Source organism: Pezoporus flaviventris, unplaced genomic scaffold (genome assembly GCF_033815535.1).
Source record: "Pezoporus flaviventris isolate CSIRO_AGI_PZ_B2104156 unplaced genomic scaffold, CSIRO_AGI_Pfla_v1 ptg000010l, whole genome shotgun sequence".
Classification (NCBI taxonomy): domain Eukaryota; kingdom Metazoa; phylum Chordata; class Aves; order Psittaciformes; family Psittacidae; genus Pezoporus; species Pezoporus flaviventris.
In genome coordinates, this window is record NW_026892558.1 from 4,061,424 (window position 1) to 4,083,048 (window position 21,625).

General features: G+C 44.8%; 1 protein-coding gene across 4 annotated transcripts in view; it reads right to left on the reverse strand.

The window, feature by feature from the left end:
• SETBP1 (SET binding protein 1) overlaps positions 1–21,625 on the reverse strand; it is a 268,746-nt gene that overhangs the window by 221,423 nt on the left and 25,698 nt on the right. The gene's annotated exons all lie outside the window — the stretch shown is intronic.

A 21,625-nucleotide genomic window follows, 5' to 3' on the forward strand; every position in this document is an offset into this window, starting at 1 on the left:
GCACAAGGGCTTTCAATGGAGAGGCTTGCTTTGCCTTCTGCTGGCTCCCACCCATCATCACACATCTCCCTTCCCAAAGGCAAAGAGCAAGAAGGTGTCTCGGTGAGCACTGAAGAGCAAAGCACATATGTTCCATTTTCCCACCGCTCATAGGGAGTCTCGGTGGCCTTACCCTCCTCCTTGCACCATGGGCTCCAGTAGTTGACCAAAGCTTGCATAAAAAAGAAGAAAAATAAAAATAGTAACAGGCTTAATTATCTCAGCTGCATTGGTGACGGGAGCTGATCACTTGCCAGTTTTCACAGCCTGTGGATGAGAAACACCAAACTGCATTACCCAGAAGTCAAATGAGGGACAGTCTCAACTCGCTTCACGCCAGCAGCTCCAGGGGGACGCCAGGGGCACTCGCAGATTGGAGGCTGCGGAGAGCCCCGGCACTGCTGGGCTGCCCAGAGAAGTCCCAGACGGAGCTGCCAGCCCTGTTTAAAGGAGTCAGACGTGACGCACATGGCACTGTCGGGCCTCTGTGGAGCTGCCAGGCTCTGTGCTCCAGAGGAGCTGGCTGAGATTCACCAGAGGATCCCATCTTCTCTCACTTTCCCAAGGCTGTGGCTGCGAATATCAGCTGGAGAGGTGGGCACAGAGCCATGCACCTTGCAGCCGCTTGCAGGTTCAGCAGGGCTCTGACCTGCTCGGTTCCAGTTTTTAGCAGCAGCCATCGAAAATACTGGCCTCACCCCCAAGGAACTGACACAACTCATCTCCACTTGGCCCCTGGAAAGTCTCACTGGCCAATCCTGGCTGTGGCTTTTAGTTCTTCCATCTCTCCTGCCTTGCAATACCCACAAAATATCTCCCACCAACAGATGAAAATGTGAGGTGCAGAAAGTATAGCTGAGCCTTGGCTCATGGCAACCTGGGGAAAAGCACACGTCTTCCAGCATGGCCTTTCCAAAGCTTTTATCAGCAGTGCAGCTGCAGAAGCAGCCTGGCTCTTCACAATGTTCTTCCTGAAACAGCTTTGTGAAGCTGAGCTGAGCAGCCCTTTGCACCCTCTTCCCTTTTCTTCCTCTCTTGTCTTATGCCACCAAAACAGCTCTCCAGCATGATACCTCATAAACACAAGGACTGTGCCTCCTAAGGAAATGACAATAGTGTAGGGAGGCAATGCCATCCTTCTCTGACTCCTTCTCCATCCACTCATATATCCTAACATTTCAAAGACTGGTGAGCACACTTGCAGCCACATCCCCAACATCCTGCACAAGGCAGGCCCCTGTCCTGCCACTGTGCTTAAGAGGGGTTTTTTTAACTAAAATCATTACTGGTTTTCACTATGGGCTACATAGTAACATTCCAAGAAGAACATGGTGGTTTTATGTGGGATTTTTTTCCCTAGGGGCAGTACTTCAGTTTATCACCAAGAAAACAGGCTTATAGCACTGCAACAGTGAACCCTAAAAGAAGTCCCATGGGTGCCTAAACGATATTCGGAAGAACAACTTAGAATCATAGAATCATAGAATAGTTAGGGTTGCAAAGGCCATAAGATCATCTAGTTTCAACCCCCTTCCCATGGGCAGGAAACACTCACCCTCACACTAAACCATCTCTCCCAAGGCTCTGTCCAACCTGGCCTTGAACACTGCCAGGGATGGAGCATCCACAACTTCCTTGGGCAATCCATTCCAATGCCTCACCACCCTCACAGTAAAGAACTTCCTCCATATATCCAATCTAAGCTTCCCCTGGTTAAGTTTTAACCCATTTCCCCTTATCCTGTCACTACAGTCCCTAATGAACTAATGAAGAGTCCCTCCCCAGCATTCCTATAGGCCCCCTTCAGACACTGGAAGGCTGCTATGAGGTCTCCACGCAGCCTTCTCTTCTGCAGGCTGAACAGCCCCAACTTTCTCAGCCTGTCTTCACACAGGAGGTGCTCCAGTCCCCTGATCATCCCCGTGGCCCTCCTCTGGACTTGTTCCAACAGTTCCATGTCCTTTTTATGTTCAGGACACCAGAACTGCACACAATACTCCAGGTGAGGTCTCATGAGAGCAGAGTAGAGGGGCAGGATCACCTCCTTCAACCTGCTGATCATGCTCCTTTTAATGCAGCCCAGGATACGGTTGGCTTTCTGGGCTGCAAGCGCACACTGAAGCCGGCTCATGTTCATTTTCTCATCAACCAACACCCCCAAGTCCTTCTCTGCAGGGCTGCTTTTATTCAGCGTTTATGGGTTTTAGCTGTTCTGTCAGGGTGATTTACGTGTCTTGAAGAACTGGTGCCCAAGTGCCTACAGTCTACTACTGTAGTGGGAGAGGAAAAGGGGGGAAATGAAGGCAAATGAGAACTGAATCCAAGGTGGAGGCAAGCGGCAGTACAACAGACAGCTGGTGTCTGGGTGGTGGTAAATCACCCTGAAATGAGCCTCTTCCCTCAGCTCAATGAGGCCTAAACAACAAAGGAAGGCACAGCTTGCAGCCGGACAGCCTGCTAGCCAACCACAGACACACATGACAGCTTCATTCAGAAGCCCGGAGTCAATACAAAAGCTTCGAAATCAATCCGACATCCTGCGACCTCAAACAATGCGCCAAATCTTCTCAGAATTGGAGCCCCAAATGAGGGGGAGCAGCATTCAAGGGAGATCAAACCACAGGGCTGGCATTGAAAGGGACTAAAAAGGAGAAGAATGTTCCCAGTTTATTAATGGCGAGGTCTGGCCGGCTGCATCCCAGCCGCCATAGGTTACGTTCATTAAAGGGCAGCGCTTTGCACATATTATGCAGAGGGCTCGGAGAGTATGCGTGTGTGTGTGTGTGTGTGTGTGCGCGAGCGTGCCCCTCGCTTGCTAGAGATCAGGATGTGCCTTTCTGCTTAGCACTGTTGTCTCCATCAGAAATTCCTCCTGTGTGAACTGCAAATGGGGTTTTTTCCCACTTAAGCAACTGTATGGGCAGAGACGCGCGCACATTCTCACACATACACACGCTATCTCTCATCCCTGAACTTGAAAAGCATAAAGGAATTCAGACAGACTCTTTACAAGGGAAAAAAAAAAAAAAAAAGGAAAAGAAAAGCCCCATGTTTCACAGCCCCTTCCCTCCTGGCCATACTCTCAGCTCACACACACATAGAATCTATTACAAAAGGCTGAAGCATTCTGCGATTGCTGCTGCTGCTGCTGGAGCTGATTGCTCCATAAACCTTTGCCCGCTCCTGTGTGTCATAAAGGACGTGGTGCATGGCACAGCAAACCCACAAAGAGGAGAAATAGAAAATGAAGTTCTTCAGTTCCAGGAACTGCCCCCTCCGGGTAGGATTGTCCTTTCTGGGGTAGTTTCACCTGCAGCATCTGTCTTGCAGCACCACACACAAATGGCACCCTTTCCCCTACAGCAACAAAAAGGCCAAGCAAATCCTTTTTATCAGCTTCCCTTTGAAGGCAGGTGGAGAAGTAGAATATAGACACACACATGCACACACACACACAAAAGATAAATACCATTTGCAAGAGTACTGTTTGGATTTGCCTGTCCTAATTATCCTCTTTTCAGCTGCCACATGTTTGAAAGAGTCAGACCTTGCAAGTTTTCACCTCCTCAGCTGCACAGCCCAATATGGAGCGCTTGCTAGAGGAGGTCAGACATGAAAAACTCTTCCTTTTTGTGCTGAAATGGGAGCAGATGAAGTGAAAAGGGTGATTTTTTTCAAAGCCATCTGCAGATTCTGATGCACAGTTTCCATGCATTTCCACTGAGGATGTGTCAAAGTCTAATCGCTTTTGCCTTTCATACGTTCAGAACAGACACGTCTGTGGGTGCTAGTGACCTCTTTCAAAATTTGGAGAAACTCGGGTTCACAAAGAGTGAAAACAATAAATGTTCCTTAGGATACAGCAATTCCAGCATATTTTATTCACAAAAGTTAGGGAAATTTAGGTTAAGGCTGCATGAAAAATCTTTTTGCTTTATTCACCCTTTATTTCACTATACTACACTATTGTTGCCAAGCCTCTGGAGTCCTTAGAGATCATAAGCATGATCCCTACCTCCTCCTCTGAGAAGACAACTCTATTTTTACCTAGTGATAATGTTATACAGATGCCAGAGGCAACTGGGCAAATACAACTATAGCAGATTCAACAAGATTTTTCTCCAGCACAAGATAGGATGGAAGATCAACTCTATATGAAAGACAAGATAAGGTGATAAATGAACCCCAGGCAAGATGACAGGAGAAGTTTCCACCTGGTTTATCATCAGCAAAGCAAAAAGCTTCTCAATTAGAATTTGTAGGAAGAGGAAAGCTACAGCAAGGCTGGGTGAGTGCCCAGATATGTGATAGATGAGAGGTAGGAAATGATGGAGGGCTGCAACAATATCTAGCACTGCAGACAAAAGAGAGTCTGGAGGCATCAGACAGAGCAAGATTCAAGGTTAAGTTTATCAGGAGAATAATAAGGTTGAAATCCTTTATTTTAAAATAAGTTTATCTTCACAGTGATGTAGCATTTATTGTTTCAGATATCTAGTGATTCCAAAAATATGTTTTCAAATTCAGGAAAACTGAGCTGCCCTTTTTTTTTTTTTTTGCTCACATGCTTTAAACTGAGCTATTTGAATAATTTAATAATCTATCTTAAATATTTCACCAATAAATCACAAGCTTGCGTTTCTATTTCATGTTAAAACTAATCAGTGGAGAAATGCCTGAGCTGTAAGTTAGAATTCTGTTCCATCAAGCCAGTGATGCATAATCACTTCTCCATAGACTTTCTGGTGAATGAGAACTTTTCTGCAGAATTAATGTCATATAAAAAGTTCTTTGTGCAATCATACAGTGCAACTGCAGTTCAGGATCTGCATCCTGCCAAGAGGGCTTGAGACTTCCAGAGCTAATTGGTTTTCAGAGTTTTCCCACCCTGCCAAGCACAAGCATGAAGCTCAGCTGAATCCCAACCACAGGCACATCAAGCCAGAGTCCCACTTAGCCAATCAGGATTCTGAAAATATTCACAGAGCTCTGAATGGTCCACATGGGTGATGATTGTATTGGGATTCCATGACTGGCCCAACAAAAAGGAGCAAGGAGGAAAATAATTTGGATATTGTTGGCCAAAAAGAGAGATTTTTAAAAATGCTTCTTGGGTGAAGGAGGTGACAGCCATCACCAAGGAACCCCAATCTCTTTGAGCGTCAATGGGAATAAAACTTCTCAAGTTCCTAAATTGTTTACACACTTTTAACTACATTTTGTTTAAGTTCTGATGCAAAATAAACACACTTATAAAAACTAAAAAAAGTATACCTACTCTTTCTCACTGTATCCCAGAGTCCCAGTTCATCAGAATGAAGTCAGGAATCCTCACTTATATATAATTTAGTGCGATTAACTTTAATTTTGTTCTTAAACCAATACATTCAAGGCAAGACCCTTTTTGGTCTCAGTCAGCAAAACCCGAAATGCATGAATGATGTGAATGGACAGCAAGAAGTTGACAGCTAACATACTGAATCCAAAAAAGCAAAACATGAGAGAAAAATGAATACCAAAAGGAAAGGAGAAAGGGGACTAATCGTAAACTACATTACTGCTAAGCTGCCTTTCGTTTTGTTTTGTGTCAACTTTTTGCTTAGTTTTGTAACAAAGCCTAAAAAGTCATGCCTTCTTAATCAAAGAAGTCTACAGTGAATGATCTCCCACTGACACCCATAGAAAAGTATGAGCAAAATATACAGTCACATGCACAGATAAAAATCTAGGGCAGCATGATTCCTCGTCTGCAGCTGGACAAACACCTCCTCATCCCAGCTCCTAAGACTGGCTGGAGCTTGCCCAGGGGAGGGTGGGCAAGATGGAAATCGGAGGCATGTCGTCCTCCTCCTTGTTTTAGGACAGACAACTCCATCTTTCCTCCCCGTGTGCAGCTGGCAAGACTTCCTGCACAAACTGTCACGGAAACAGCTAATTTACTGTTTTGTGTTAGGAATGCAGCCAGGGCTTCTGTCCCCTGCACAGCCAGACTCCCTTATCTGGGCTGTTTCATCCCCAAAAAGGTCTCCCTTCCTCTTGCTCTTCCCCTCCAACACATACTCTTCATCCTCTCTGCTTTTGTAACTTATCTCCCTGCAAACTACTTCCCAACAGGAGTCAAAATTAAACAGGCTGCCCATATGCCATGGCTCACTTGTTGTCTGCTCCCCTCACTGCCATCTGGCCTATTTGCTCAGCCAAAGGGATAAAAGAAAAAATAGGGAAAAAAAGAAAAAATAAAGACAGCAAGAGAGAGAAAGGAGTGGGGGGAGAAGAAGAAGAAAGATAAAGCCAGACACAATGAGGACAAGGAGGGAGGTGATGATGCTGTCTCTAGCATCTGCTCCTTGGCCAGGCTCCCAGATAGATCAGTAATGGAGAACCAGTGACAATTAACCCAAACACAGTCCTGTTTATTTAACCTGCTCAGAAAGATCAGGTCAGGTGCTGTTCCTCTGGCAAAGAGGCACCACGCTCCAGGAAGGAGTTTGCCTCTGAGAAATCTCAAGCCAGAAAAGGCGAAGAGAGATCCTCGGCTCCTGGAACTGGGCTGGAGAAATAAAACCCAGATTCTTCAGTGTATGACAACTGTGCTGCTGGTCTTCAGTTTTCATTAACTTTCCAAATCACTTCTTTTTTTAGATAACAACACAGGCAGAAAATCAAGGAAAAATGTAGAGGGAGTTGCAGAAAAGAAACAAACCAGAAGAGACAACCCAAATGAGCCCAAAATACTTCGTTATTTCCACACTGCTTCTCTGAACACACGAAAGTTTTGCAAGTTGGTGGGCACACATATTGTTTTTTTTTTTTTTAAAGGTAAAAGACAAGAAGGTAGCTCAAGAAACTGCATGGCTTATCATCACTAAATGGTTGTGCCAGGGTGGGGAGAAAGTCTGGAAACAAAGTTGTGGGAATAATACAAATTGTGTTTGCTTTTAAAGCTGAAATGAATATTTCAAGACTAAAAAAAAACCAACAAAAACAGATTAACTTGAAAAAGTTTTCTAAAAAGGACAGCAACCAAGCCATTTACACAACAGAATGAAAAAAGGGTAAAAACCCTATTTTTTCAACCTTTACTTCTTTTTCTTTCTTTTTTTTAATTTCAGTGAGACATTGCATACACACGCATAGGCTGGTGTATGTGCTGATAAGAAATTTAACAGCATTCCAGTCCTGTTACTTAGTTTTGTATGTATGTACCTCCAAGAAACGGAAGCAGAATTCAGCTCTTGTTTGCAGAGTGTAAACTGTGAGTAGCACAGAAGCATGTGCACAAAACCACATGGTTTGCTCTGAGATAGGTATCAAAAGCCGTACAGTTGTTTCATCTCCAGGCAGACACCACTAAGCCATGAGTTGATGATAATTACCATTAGAGCTCCATAAGATCATGGTGGAGAAGCCCCTCTGGGGAGAGGTGGCTGGGGAGGAAGAGCAGACCTCCTCTTTCTGAGGCAGCAGGGGTTGCGTGCAGGCACAGAGAAGCCCCAGATGCTTCCCAGAAGGAAAGGTGTTGCTGCACAGACCATTAGGGAAAGAACCCTTCCATTAGCTGTGTGCCTACACCTGAGTCCTTCGCAAACACATGGATGAGAAGAGACAATCTAGCATGAAGACAGTACCTCCTGATTCACGCTTGTTTTCCCATTGCAACCTGACTCTACAGCTCAGCAAAATTAAGCAGGTTGAAAGATTTAATGCATGATCATTCCTCTGCTTGCAGCCACTGAGCCAAATGAGCACTGCCTATATTAGGCTTCCCGTTTCTCTACAACTGCATCTGCACACATAGGTAGGTAACACGCAGAGCATGGCAACAGGTGCCCCAAAGCAAAGGCTGCATTGATTTTTCCAGCAGTTGGGCTTGTGGTCCCTAGCAGTAGAGAATGACTCTTTCCCCATCCAAGAAGTCCACTTGAATCTTTTGGAAAGGAAGGAATGCTTTGTGAATGCAAAATACCACGTGACAATGGAAACCAAAACCAGAAGTTCACCTAAAACAGAAACATGGCAGCATTTCCAAATCTGCAGTATGGAATCCAGCTTTGGGAACCATTAAAAGCAGCAGCAGTAACAAGAGCCAGAGACAAGTCCTCTCTGAGGGATGAATTCCAACAAAGGTTTCATTTGACATCACCATGCTCTTGTGGTTTATGACCTCACCACAAGGCACCTCTGTGGAGTCATTCCCACCTACCTTACAGCGGCCCATCCATTATCCTCTACCTAATTCCTCCCACAGCATGGCTGCAACAGAGGTATTTCCTACAGCTGAGCATTTGTATTCCCAAGAGTTGGCACTTGCTAGGTCAAGTTCCTCAGTCTTTACATTTTATGTTACTACAATGGGAAGATGTTCCAGTGAACAGGAAAGCCCACGGAGCCAGCAATCAATCTGACTCCTCCGTTCGGAGTTTCCTTTAAACAAAAGGAGACTTGCTAAAGATCATCTTACATTATTCTACAGAAATAGGACAGAAGAGGAATGGTGTCAAGCACAATCTGTCCAAACACCGTTAAATCAGAATTCCCCAGTTAGGAATAACAATGAACTGCAATAAATTCAATGGGAAGGGGATACAGTATGGAAAACTGGGAAAGGGGTGGTGTTGAGATTATTTGTGTAGGGTTTTTTTGAGATGTGGGAGCTGGGACCCACCAACACTGAGCTAATGACATCCAAGCTGACTCCTGAACACTGCAAATCCCCCTGGGGTCTCAACTTCTCCCCAACCAACTAATTCATTCTGTAAAGAGAGGAAGGATGCTTCCCACTTCGTAGCTGTCAGTGGAATCCCCAGGACATCCCCAACGTACCCATTCTCAGGATGGCATCTGCAGCAAGTAAAGAGCAGCAGGTACCATTTTTCACATCTCTGGAGCTTTTAAGCTCAAAAACCACTCCAGACACACCTTATTTCACATTTGCACTCTCTTTAATGAGGTTCTGAAATATTTGCATCTACATGTTGGGCTAAGGGAAGATGCTATCCTCTCATAACTACATTAGTGGTTTGATGTTGATAAATTTTGAGGTTCTTGACTTGTTTTCCCTTTGCAAGTTTTTTGTACTTGTAAAGTCCCTTTAAATCTCTGCAATTCTTTCCCTCAGCCCATATTTAAGAAACATTTCCATTATATCTCCAACGGGCTTGAGAGAAGTTTTTCAAACTGATGTTAGGATTATCTCTAATCTAACATACCTAAGGTGTTCAACTGTGGCTCCTTGATTTATGCCAACAGAACCTAAGGCCTTCAAAAGACCTCCCATTCAAACATTAATCCAGACATAGCAGGTCTGTCAAGATCCAGATAAGTCAACCTCCAGCAGGTACAAGACCACTAGTTGTAAAACTCAAGGGATTGTTTGACTATCTTGGCCTCACAAAGAGTTTTTCTTACCTTTAGAGAGGAGCATCCCTCAGTGCTATTTATCGTGCCTAATCATGCTGGCAACAGCAGGAACACACTCAGGGACTATTGCTGTGGCATGTTGCCACTCGTTGGCTGAGGCAGCCCAACCACATCACTAGGATGAAGAGTCAGATATGAGAGCAGCCTGAAGATCTGAGCCCCTCCATCCTGAGAGTCTCACATCTCCTAGCCATGAAGGGGATGGGTGTGGGTGCAATGTTTGTTTTAGCCTGTGATTCTCACCCTGAGGAGTGCCTCAAGGCCATTTGCTTTCCCGAACTCCCCATATCAGCTGTCTCAGCACCTGGGTTGGAAATTCAAAGCAAACCCCAAGGCTTTGTCACAGTATGCCACAAATCCACTAAAACTGGACCTAAGCCCATGCCTCCATACTCCTGCAAGAGCTGGACTTACAGGAATCAGAGTGGTAATAGGCAAATCAGTGGAGAGCTTGAGGAGATAGCGAGCAGCCAGCCAGACAGCCTAATTTGCGGCAAAGAAGACAAAGCATGACCGAAAGCCCTTTAATTCTCAGCAAAGGCCAGGGTCGGCCCAGGCAGAACAGCAGGGCCAGGGCAGTGCGGTGGCAGCGGCTGCAGCTGCTGCCCACCAAAGCCAGCCTCCTCCCTGGTTTTCCTGGAGTTCCAAAGACCCCCAAATCAAACCAGTGGGAGGAACTTGGATGTTTATAAATCTACAGTTTGATTTTGGTTTAATAATGGTGTCAGTTTAAATTAAAAAAGAATATATATATATATATATATAAGCCAAATAATCTCTCTTGTCTAGCCAAACGTGTCCAAAAAAATCATGTTTATTTTCATTTCAATTCCCTGAAGGCAATGTGGGTTTTTTTGTGGATGTCTAAAGCATGAAAAAATACTCCAGTTTCTGAGCATTTTCATGCTTTGACAAAAGAATTGTACTTTTGTGGAAGGCAAGGACAACTTTCTTTTCATTCAAAGTCTGAGAGACATTTTTTTCCAGTCAAGCTTAAAGTTTACCAAACTTTTCCTTTTCTTCAACTCCTACCCATGCTACTTCACCATCTTTTTAACATTTGTTAGTTCACTTTCACCTAAGCATGCTTACTGTGTGTGCCTGAGGGTTAACAAGTAGAGTTAAATTATTTGTAATTCCAAACAAGCAAAATATCCTGTAGAAAACAGGAGCAATCTGAACTGCTATCCGGGTTGCAAAATGTTACAACAAGAAGACAAGCAACTAAATTAATAATATCACAAAATTAGTGGAATTTCCTCCAAAATAACATCCCTCCTTTCAGCTCCAGATGCTAGGAACTGCATTTCCTTGAACTATTATCACCCATCCCTTTCACCCACTCATTTGAGAAGATAAAGATTAAGATCTGGGCTGCTGAGTCAGATTACAAACACCCAAACAAGACATTTACCCAGACCCAGTTGTTTTTGGTTACTTCTTTACTGAAACTCTGTGTCATGGGGTTGGCAAGAGAGAGGGGGTCTTCCAGAGAAATGAGCCACCAAGAACCAGAAACCACATGTAGGGAGTTTAAAAAATAAATTTCCTCTGTGAACAGGCAAATATCTACATTTCTGGTTAGAAGTTGGCTCTTCTCAGCATAAAATTCTGAGCAAGGCTGAGTAGACAACCCTGGAGAAACATTACAGCCTGGAAGATAAAGGGGCAACCTGGAAATTGTGGAATTTAAGCTTTTTAGAACAGCAATGTCATGTATGAGTAACCTCTGACAACTCAGTTTAAGCCTTGTGCCTCAGTTTACCCTGAAACTGGGTATCTAAAGTGGTCTGGCTCTGCCCACAAAAAAAAAAATCTCAAATGAAGGGGGTAGATATTATGGGTATTATTTTAGAAATTTAAACTTTTGAGGTGACCAGACTCATCAGTCCCCTGAAAGAAGCTCTTCCCTTTTTCCTGCATGACAACGTACATTTCCCACTCTGGGGTGAGCTCAATCTTCGGACCATTACAGCTGAAGACACCGTGGCAGAGATTCTTCAGCCTTCTTCAAGTCTCCTTTTTAGTTTCAGTTTATATTTCCTGTCTCACTCCCCCTCCCCCCTATCATTTTCGGTGCTTCAAATTCAAACAAAACCCAAAAGCCTCACTCACTTAAGGTCTTTTTGTGTTTCTCTTGTTTTGATAGGAACCAGAAGAGGCCAAATAAAATGAAATGACACTTAGCTATCACTTTGGGCTTCAAAGTGCTTTGTAGACCTTACAAACTACCTCCTTTATCATAGAGGATGGTGTGTGCTGTCATATCGCTTATTTGCAGAGAAGGAGATCAAAACAGAGAAAGTTTAATGGCTTCATGTTTTCATTTTAAGCACAAAACTGATGTTTCCAATTCCTTGGCATGCATACTGGATGCTCCTGGGTTCTGAGGTTCAACCCTTTTGGAGTTTAAGCCCCAAACTTTAATGTAAATGTGATGCAGCACATGTGCTGAAAATATTCATGATTAAATAAAACTTTCCTTTTGGAGGTGAACGGGGTTCACAGCTGAGAACCATGGTCTCAGATTCACTGGCCTCTTGACATCCTCAAAACAAATAAACAGTGAGGATTTTTTTAACTGATTTTGATTGACTTCTCTTGTTCAGTTTTTTTCTGGCAGGGTTCAAAAGAAGGATTAGCTCTTTAGCAATTGCAGCTAGAGCCATTAAAGTTCCCTCTCTCCCTGCCTGGTGAAGAGTGCAGAGGACAAGTGCTTGCATCTGTCTCCTGATTTCAGCACCTGGGAATATTTCCCTTATCCTGCTGTTTTGACCTCTTTTCCTCTCAGTGCCACTTGCACTCAGAAAGCAAAAATCCAGTCCCTGGGGGGAATATACAGGATGTTTTACATCCCAGGACAACACTTTCAACACTTTGTTTTGGGTCTGAAAGAGGAGGCAGGACAATCACCTGCTTGAGTGAGCTTTCTGGATGAGGCAAACAAGTGTCACTTTGTTCTCACTTGTGCAACGCAGGCAGAGACTGAGGGGAGTACGGGAAGGTCAAGAGAGACCCATGATTTAAAGGCAGGAGGATGGTTTGGTGGCTGAATGAGATGGAGGCTTCACTTTCAGCTCATGCTGGCACAGAGCATTATGCAGAAGGAGGCACGTCAGCACCTCAGTTTCCCTGCTTTTCCAGAGTGCCTGTGCTGCCTACTCCCATTGCAAGGCTCTCACTCATTTTCCAGGTCCAGCTCTAGAGCAAGGCCAGTGGAAGCAAACCCTGGCAAACTTCAGCATACCTCACCTGAAGATGATCCAAAGAGCAAAGCAAGCTCTCTTTCCCTTTGCTTAGCAACAAAGTGTTGGACCTGCTGATGAATGCTGAAGCTTTAACCAAGCCCATACTGACTACAAAACATGTTCCCAACTGCCTCTTGAAGAGCACACAACACCTCGAGGACCTGAATGCAACAGAACTTGCTGGCCATGAATAGGATATACCCCTGCCAAAACCTTCCCCTCCTGCAGCTATGGCATTCTCCAGAAAACAGCTTATAAGCCAGTCTCTGAGTTTTATTACATGAGCACGTAGAAGCAAAAAAAAAATCTCCAATGACCCTCATGTTGCTTCCTGGTTCAAGGAACTGCTTCTCTTTATATCTTTCTTCCCCTTCTCCCCCACTCCTTAACTAACCAGGGATCTCTAAGTAAGAAGGAAATTACTCTAATTGAAACCTTCTCAGTACATTATCAGCTTTAGAGGGAGTATTTGGGGAAGGGGAAGGCAGAAGGCTAAGGGCAGAGGGGATATGCAGGCTTAAATCACCCCTTAGAGGAAGATGCAGGGTGTGAAAGGCCAGATAACTGCTTTTTGTTACATCAGGCTGGAATTTTCTTCTCCTAAGTGCAGTGGAGCCTCCAACCCACACCCAAGAGTAAGCAAGGGATGCTGAATGGCTTGGCCAAGGCAGGACTTGGTGCAGCCAACCCACGATGCACCAGACAAACATAATTTCTCTCCCTCTGCTGCCATTATGACTGCAACAGCCCTGTCCGTGCATACAGGCATCACACATCAGTTGGGCTTGAAACACAGTATTATGAGTGAGTATTATACACACTACAAGTGGACATACCTGAGGGTTGAGCAATTGTCATGTTTACTAACACACCATCAAATCTCATCTGCATTTTGCACTGAAACAGCTCATTTCCCTCCTCACCAGCAGATGACAGCTGGATCCTCACAACACCCAGACCTTTCATGACAGTGCCTCCATGCAAAAAGCTAGACTTACAGAGCAGGACTGTGGCTTCAAAAGACAGCAGGAACGGGTTAAATTTTGCTTAGAAGACATTTTGAGTTCAGAGGGGGACTACTGTGATGCGGCAGTTGTGTGGGGAAAATGATGACTAAATGTAAGCATGAGGCTCCAGGGATTTCCATGAGTCCAAGTGCAAAGTCTGTGGAGACGCATTTAGCACAAATGATGTTTCCACTGAAGCCCTTTCCTGCTTCCCCTGCCCAACTGGTTGACTTTCCCAGAGTGTTGATTTGCAGCCTGCCTGAATATCACTCAAAATAGTTTCTCAATTAGGGGAGAAAACAGGAATTTGCCACTTGTCTGCCTCTATTCTGCTGCCTGTCAGCATTCAGCAAATATTTCAATCATAGACCTTTGCATGCTGCTAGCCCTGCTCATTTAACCTTTGGCCCTTCCCTAGGCTAATCCATAAGCCTTTACCTTCAAGTCTTTACAACCAAGGGCTGACTGTGGAACAGGCTGACAGGGAGGGGAGGATGAATAGGGTGTTTGGGGGGATAACTTATGCCAGACTCCATTGCAAACTGGGGGGGGGGGGGGGGAAGGGAGGGAGCAGAGAGGATGCAAATCTCTGACCATGCTCCTTAAAGTATTTGATTACCAGCAGCTGGGATTTGTGCTTCTACGTCTGGAAGATGATGATGAAAATAAACACATATTAAATAAAAATAAAAGAAGGAAGGCCTCTGTCATCTCGTCTCTCCTCCACACAGACAGTGGCATCCTGAGGCAGGCACCTAATTGCCCATGGAGCCTTTGCTCTTCTTCTCCTGCCTTGACCGCTCTTCTCCCTGTCCCGCATGTCACTGAGATAAGTACCTAGCAGTTCTGCTGTCAAAAGTGCATGTGATAAAAATAATGCCCAGAGCACAGCCTGTCAGCCTCACAAATGCCTGCTCAACTCTGATGGTGGAAGACCAAGAAAACCCATGCCCAGACGTCCTCCCCCTGTCCAGCCGCTCAGCCAAGCATCCACTGCAGCTCTCCAGGGGCCATGCCCAGCCACCCGCTGTATGAGAAATCGCTGACCCTTCTGTCACATGGATGCTTTAATTGTTCACATTGGTATTTTGTTTCTCTCCACTGTAGACAGTTCACTGCCTGTTATCTGTCCTTCATATGTAATTAATTGTGCTGTCTCCTGGCTCATTAGAAACAAGCCCCTCTTCCTCCCCTTCCCCATCTTCCCTGGCCAAGTCACAGTGTGCATTATTTAGGTTAAATCATGTTTAAGTAACTATATAAACAGTAGGTCGAGTTTGCCTTTTGTCTAGGCTGAGACTGTTGCTTGGCTCCTTTCTCAACGTGCCAGACCAGGAAAGCACTTATCGCTGCAAGCTCTCGAAGGGAAACCCTCACTGGGCAATGCAAGAGAAGGTCCTCTGAACAGAAGGCACTTCCAGTAGGTAACAGTAATGAGCTGCCAAACTTTAGTAAGTCAAGCATAAAAGCACTGAAGAGCAAAAATCCTGCCAAGAGGACATTAACTGTCCAGCAAGAGGTAAAAACAAGAGGAAGGTGAGGTTTGGTTTGGTGGAGTTTTTTTACTTCTCAGCAGCTTATTCTAGCCAGTGAAATGTACACCAAGTGTTACCACACATCCCAGGTCACTCGCTATCATCTGAACAGACTTCTCTTGCAGCTACAATACTGAAACTCAGGTGCAATGTAAGTGAAAGACTTCCAAGCTTTCATTCAATTAAGAAAGAAATGGGAGTTTCTGAAGTAGATTCCCTCACTGCACCAGTTTAAAAAAATATATAATTGAGGATGTGGATACACAGGTTCAAGCAATCTTACAACCAACATGAAACGTCACCTCGAACTCAGCTAAAACCTGCACTCACTCAACTGTCTTAAAGGGTTAGAGTTTCTAAACTAAAGACTGAAAAGTTTATTTGCTCACTTTTCTGGGACAAAGCCTTGTGTCCTTGTAGACTATTTTCCTGTGCAAAAGTACCTCTACTATCAGATGATGTAAAGATTTGAGGATTTAAATATCTGCTTCTAAATAGGAATAACTACTGACAAAATGAGTATGAGAAAGCTTGTTTCCTCGAGATCCTCCAGCTTAGCTTAATAGATTTAATCATCTGGATGAGCTTCAGGCGAATCACCTAAACTTTAGGATACCTGCTTCAGCCAAGACCTCCCGTCTTTGTGTGTGCACAGCCTCGCTGATAGACCTGGGCTAGCCAAGTGCTTTAACTGGTTGGACCAGGCTCAGCTTTGCTGGAATGCCTGCACAAAGGTTGTGAAGGGCTTCGGTGAAGACTTCCACATGAAAAGCACTGAAGACATTTCCAGCGATGTTACATGAAACTAAATTACTGCTTGGGAAAACTGCTTATACAAGGAATGAGAGGCAATGAAGTTCTCTCTTCCCAACATAATCTGGGTGCAGACGATGGCAGAACAAAAGCCTTCCGAGCTGCCTAAGACCAATGAATCTCACCAGTGACATGGGAAGACCACCATGAAAGCCAGGGCATAGTTCAGGTTTCCAGTCTATCTATAGCTGGCCCTCTCCACCACAGTGCTTTAAAAAAGGATGGAGGTCACGAGCACATGTCATGCAAGTCACTGAAGTTGTATCAGAGGCCCTCAATCTAAACTTGCTGCTCAGGCTTAATACAGCTGCTGATCTACTGGGAAATGTGCTGCTATTGAGCTGAACCCACCAAAATGGTAGCCTGACTTCCCATCACCTACCCAACTTGCCCTCCTGACTCTGCTCATACTGCTTCAGGAAAAGACTTTTTCCAAATCTAGGCAGACAGAAATAAAGTATCCACAGCTTGGTTCAACAGAAGCACAAGCTGCTTTTAGGTGATGTTGTGTTATTAATAATATATGCTTTAAAAAAAAAACACATGTTCTCAAGAAGGAAAGGGGAAAGGAAGGAAGGAAGAAAAACATACACGACTGAGGGAAGGGGGGAAAAAGGACAACAATCTGAGACTTTCAATGGGAATGTCCAAAAATAACACAAACAGGATCTCCCTGCCATCTGCTCCAATCCTTTCTGAATGGCTTTCAAAGCAAAAAGCCTTGCCAAAACCTGACAAACAAAGCATCGCGCATCAGTTTCAATGGAATACCAATACTGCATTCCCCGTTTCCCCCTTTTGCTACATATATGCACACCTTTCACACCCCGCCAGTTGCCAAATAAATTACACTTTGCAAAAAATTTGCTTCGGTTACAAAGCTGAATAAAAAAGGGACAATTTTGCAAGTGCTCCCACATGTCTCTGCTTCTCTGCCTACAATGGACACTAATAAGATTTGCCATAACTAATTCATTCTTTCACACCACTACCCTATCCTCTACCTTAAAAAAAAAGTAAATAAATAAATTCTGCCTGTCCCACGTGCATTATTCCACAACTTTCACACAGTTGAAAGACAAGAGTTTCAACAGTAAAGCCCACACAGCAGACACTTTCAAGTTAGTTTAAGCCCCTCAACTTGGTTTAGAGGTGAGTTTTACTGAACCTAAAGGAACAGAAGAATGTTGTTTTTTTCTTTTGATTTTCCATTCCCATTAAAAAAAAAAAAAGAGGTTTCTAGAAGGAATGGGAGGCATAGGAGAGCTGCAATCTCTACACCAAAGGCAATGTGTTAGTGCACATAAAATAGAAAGTCTTGACTCCAAAGGCAATGTGCTAGCACATATAAAGCAGAAGAGAAATTCATTAGCTGCAAAAAACAGCAAATCTCCTATGCTTCACTTCAGCCTGGCTAAGTGGAGCAAACACAAAGCAAACACCCGGCAACAACACCCAGGAACTGACACAGCCTTCAGTCTGCACTTTGTTTCTAGTCCTTCACAGCTAAATACAGTGCCAGGATGCAGAGATCTTGGTGAAGGGCAGAAACTGATCTTACTTTTGGGTTTTGTTGTTTGCTTTGTTTTGTTTAGTTTTGGTTTGGTTTTTTAACGATTTGCATCTCTCCTGGCAAACCTAAGAAACAAAAGAAAAATGCTCTTTGTTGCACTTTTTTTCCCAGTGCTATCGAGATATTTTTATGTGCCAGAAGCACACCTTTACCATCATTGATCAAGCTTTTTTTTTTTTTTTTCTATTTAACATCTGAGGCCTAAATTACTTGAACAAACAAAAGAGTTTTCTCTCCCTCTCTCCCCTGCTGCCATCCCCTCCAGTGCTGGATCTGCCCCTCCTCCTCCTGCACACAAATGGCCTCACACCAGAAGGGATGGAGGGAGGGCTCCCAATTACGCCTCTTTATTAACAAGGGGCCGTAGCAGGGAAGGGACTGGGGCAGGGTGGGTGAGAGACAGCGGTTGCCAGCTCCTTCCCACAGCCCAGAATGGGGAGCAGAGATCACCATGAAGGAGCCCAAATGAAAGCTTAAGGCTGCTGCCAGCCCTCCCCATGCCATGCGATGCCATGGTGAGTGCTGGTGTGCCCCTACCACCACATCTGAGAAAGGGTGGCAAGGAAGATCCACAGGGCTCCCAGTTGTTCCATACAGCCTGTGGATGGGGAGAGCTGGATGGTGGTGAGACCCTGATGGATGTACCAAGCCATGGTGGTGGCATAAAGATCCTTGCTGCAGTTGAAGGTAGGATGCCTTCTCAGTGACTCTGGGTGAGACCCCTCTGTCAGTCTTGATTTTCTGCTGGCAAACTGGGAAAGACCTTAGAGAAGTGCTGAAAAGTGCTCTTCAGTAGTGTTCAGACATGATAGTTACAGGACACTGCCTTCAAGTTTCTGTAAGCACCATCCATCATCTAACTCCTTTCTCCTGATCTCTGTGGTAATTCATTCTCCTGTTACACTAGGAAGATAGGAGGGTATTTTGAGGGAAAAGCCATGGTCAAAATCTGAACTCTTTCCTTCTCTTCCCTTTCAAACTCAGGACACCCTTTGGATTCACCCTTCAGGGTTGTGGCATCACACCTGATGATAAACCTCCTGAGTCCCCCAGGACTCTGCTTTACCCATCAGACCTTCTCCAGTGTTTCCTTAGTGGCCAACTCCATGCGGCAGAGTCCAGATCTTCCTTTCTCCCTACCTCACTGCTTAAATTCCTCTCCCACTGGGCTGCCAGCTTTTCCTTGGGAGCAAAGCACAGCCCCAGTGAGCAAACATTTCTACCCATCTGTGTCCAGCAGCCATGATAAAAACTCCCAAAGGCCCCTACAATTTTTCCCTAGACTTCACAACACACTTGATGTCCTTTCTGACTCCTTCCCAACTCTTAAAAACTAGATTTGGTCTCTTTGTCCAGTCTTTGGATTTATTTATTTACAGACCATCATCCTGCCTGTGCTCTTTGTCAAGTCTGTTTGGGGCCAACCTTTACCTGTGTTTTCACACAAGTGGCAAGATGGTAGGCAGGCAGCAAAGATGCAGGCAAGCAAAGGGGAATAAGGAGAACATCAAACATTTTGACTTTTTCTAACCAGGGATTAATACATGGGTTTTAAACAAGTGGACTCCCTTCCCAGCTGACAGCAGCAGCTGCAGCTTCTGACTTGCTCACAGAGTGGCAGGGAATCGAATCAAAGAGAAAAGAAGAAAGAGGACAACCCTTCCTTGGGGAGTAGGAAACACAATACGAGCTATTCTAAAACCCCTGCAAATACTGGCTTGGTTTTAGGTCAGTCTCTCCTTCCCCCTTCTGTCCCATGTCCCCCCCCCTCGCTTCTCACAACAAAGGGAAATTGGTATTTTTCAAAATTCTTCTGAAAGCCAACCCGGCAGATGGTTCTTTCCATGCTGGGGAGGGAACAAAAAGCAAAATCTGCCAGGATACACATCACCGAGATGTGACAAAGATGGGCATGGTGGCTGGCCTCTGACCCAGGGATTTCACACAGGCCTATTAAGCCATGTGTCCAAAATGGACTGAATCGACTCACATGTCCAGCACTCAGCTGCTTTAACCCCACAAGCTTGTGCTAAGCTTTATTAGCTTAAGTCAGACCAGACAGCCTGAAAAAAGATAGGGTTTCTCTACATTTCCATCCCACCTTTTCAATATCTTATGACACTCCCCCATGCCAACATCTTAGCAGGTGAAATTGGAGTTCAGCAGCCAAATTCACAGCATAATAGGAAAAGGCTTATTTAGGCAGTAACTAGCAACTTTACCAAAGTTTTATGTACACATCATTAATTTGAACTCCTGCAGATGCAGAAAAATGTCAGTTCTTCTATCAGGCTAAGGATCTGGGTGTCCAATTCAAACTGCCCTCTCTTTTCTTTAAAACATCCTCTTCCCTTCAGATGACATCATCAGCCAAATTCCCACTCTTTTCAAGGATGCCCCAAGCAGACCCAAGGGCTCCACATGCCAAGCACCAAAGCTGCCTACAAAGATGAAACATGACTTAGATACACACCACATCTGAAAACCAAAGCACTGGGAACAGCAAAGGACATGCTACCCTCCCACAGAACTGCCCTGTGCTTCACAATTCCTATGAAGCATGTCAGCAGTCACTGTCCCTGAGTGACTAATAGCATCTCCTGCCCACGCCCAGAGTCAATGACCTAAGGACAGATCAATCCCTCCTTATCACACTCTTCCCAGCTCCTTTTGCCACCAGTGTGCTGCAGTCCCAGAAGGAAACAGGCTTCCCAACACTACTTCTGCAAATCAGGGGTATAATTACAAGTAATGCAATGGAATTAAGACAAGGGAGAGAAAAGGCTGGAGGGAATTTGTCCTAATGATTACACAAATTATTAAAGAAAAGTATCCCATGGAAAGTGAGAGGCTGTCTTTGGGAAGAGTACTCAGATGAGTGGTGGTGAATGCAGTGTCAGAAAACAGGCAAGACAAGCTGATTATCCCCATCTATCTTGCACATACACAGGGTGTAAGAGGTAAAACAGATTGTCAACCCAGTACCATTAGTTCCCAGCAGAAGATGCAACAAAACAAGTGCCTTCAAGCTCCCCAGTAATATAGATTAGGCAAGGTACTGATGTAGAGACTGTCCCTGCAGCTGAAAAGACTGGTGGGAGGCAGAAATGAGGGCTGATCAGGTCCCTGTTAGTGCTGGGGATTTTTCCACCCCAGTGGAAAAATATCTGCCTTAGGTCTATTTTGCTTAGTCTTAACGGTGAGCTTTCATCAAATTATCCACCTGGGAGTAAAGCAGGTAAAAGCCACCCTTGCCAGCACAATATTTTAGCATATACTTGGGCACAGTGGAGACTACTGAAAAAATGAGTCCATTTAGAAATTACAGGGTAGGCTCTACCTCGAAGGTATGAGGAAACTACTTCCTACGTAACCTCCTGGGAAGCAATTGCCAAGTGCGTTACAGAAGTGCCTCTTCACAGAAGCACCATGTGGGGAAACAGAGACACTGTCCCACGGTGAAGCAAGGGCGTGACAGGTGGTGACACATCTGAGCATCCACCGCTCAACCCTCTCCTTGTCCACTGCTCAGTCCTCTCCTCCTCAGACAGAGCCATCAGCAAGAAGAGCAGGGCTGTGGCCTCTGGCTCATTCGATTGTGCCACCGCATTCCTCTTAAGAGCATTGGGCAAGGCAAAATTACCCGCAGATCCCCTCAGGGCTGATTCTCATCTTTCAGCCGTGAGGATGGAGAGCGGCTCACACGAAGCTAGGATGCTGCAAAGTGCTGAAATTCCTCAATGAACCACCCAGGTTTATAGTGGTAGGGTTGTTGTAACACCGGTGTCAATAAAAGATACCATCTCTCTCTACAAACTTTGCCACCCAGGTGAGACAGAGAGCCATGAGAAACTGATGAGAAGATAATGAGTCCTCCAGTAAATATTCCTTATTTGACTCTTCCTATATTTGGGGATTTACAAACCAGAAGGGACTATTAAGGACACCTGGACTGACTGATCACATGCTGGCCCCAAAACTACACCCCCT